Below are 927 nucleotides of genomic sequence, written 5' to 3'. Positions count from 1 at the left end.
ATCCTAAGAAATGCATGTAAAGAACCGCTTTTTGATTTATTTAATTTGCGGAATTCTATTTTTTTCTAATTCCATTTATATTATATGATATAATATGTGTAATATTCCAAAAAGAACTCTTTACGTAAATTTATTTAATATGAATAGACAATTGCAATTCTTATAGGAGGATCAAATCTGCTTATTCTGGAATTGATGAGATCGATTTTTCTCTATTCTGGATATTCAATTTCCATTCATAAAAATTGAAAATGTTATAAAATATAAAATGTGTGTATAAATTCACATAGTCACACGTGATAAACATAGGAGAGAAAAAGAAGAAAAATCCAGTTTACAAAAGAAGAACTACTCCAGAATAGAGGAATTCAATTGTATTAAAAAAATATCACATATAATATTTCGTGCTTTCTTCATGCACTATGATGAAACGGTTAAGAAAAAATTGATCAAATAAAGTACAATTTTACTAAAAATAGCGTTTAATTATTTTTATTTATATTAAGACAGGGTTGGGAAGTAACGCGTTACTTGTAACGCCGTTACCGTTACAGTTACTTTTTTTCGGTAACTGTAACGGTAATGGCGTTACAAATTTTATTTGTAACGGAAAAAGTAACTTCGTTACATTTTTCGGTAACGAGTAACGAATTTAACAGTTACTTTTATCGTTACTTTTTTCAAATTTTTTCATTTATTTAAGATATTATTCTTGCTATTGTGCGTGATAAAATTTTTATCTTAACCGTAAAGTCGTAAGCAAATCGACCAATTAGCATTCTTATTATGTTGTAAAAATGCTTGAATATGATTGATCAACTTATGGCTCTTGCAGACCAGTGCGATGACGCGACGCGCGATATCCAATGAAAGCTTTATCTTTTCGGAAAAGCAGAGCTCTCATTTACTACCAGTTCTAAGTACCTT

This window comes from Polyergus mexicanus, unplaced genomic scaffold (genome assembly GCF_030449975.1).
Source record: "Polyergus mexicanus isolate NDT 795.1 unplaced genomic scaffold, iyPolMexi1.0 SCAF_11, whole genome shotgun sequence".
NCBI classification, from domain to species: Eukaryota; Metazoa; Arthropoda; class Insecta; order Hymenoptera; family Formicidae; genus Polyergus; species Polyergus mexicanus.
This window is presented reverse-complemented; position numbering follows the sequence as displayed.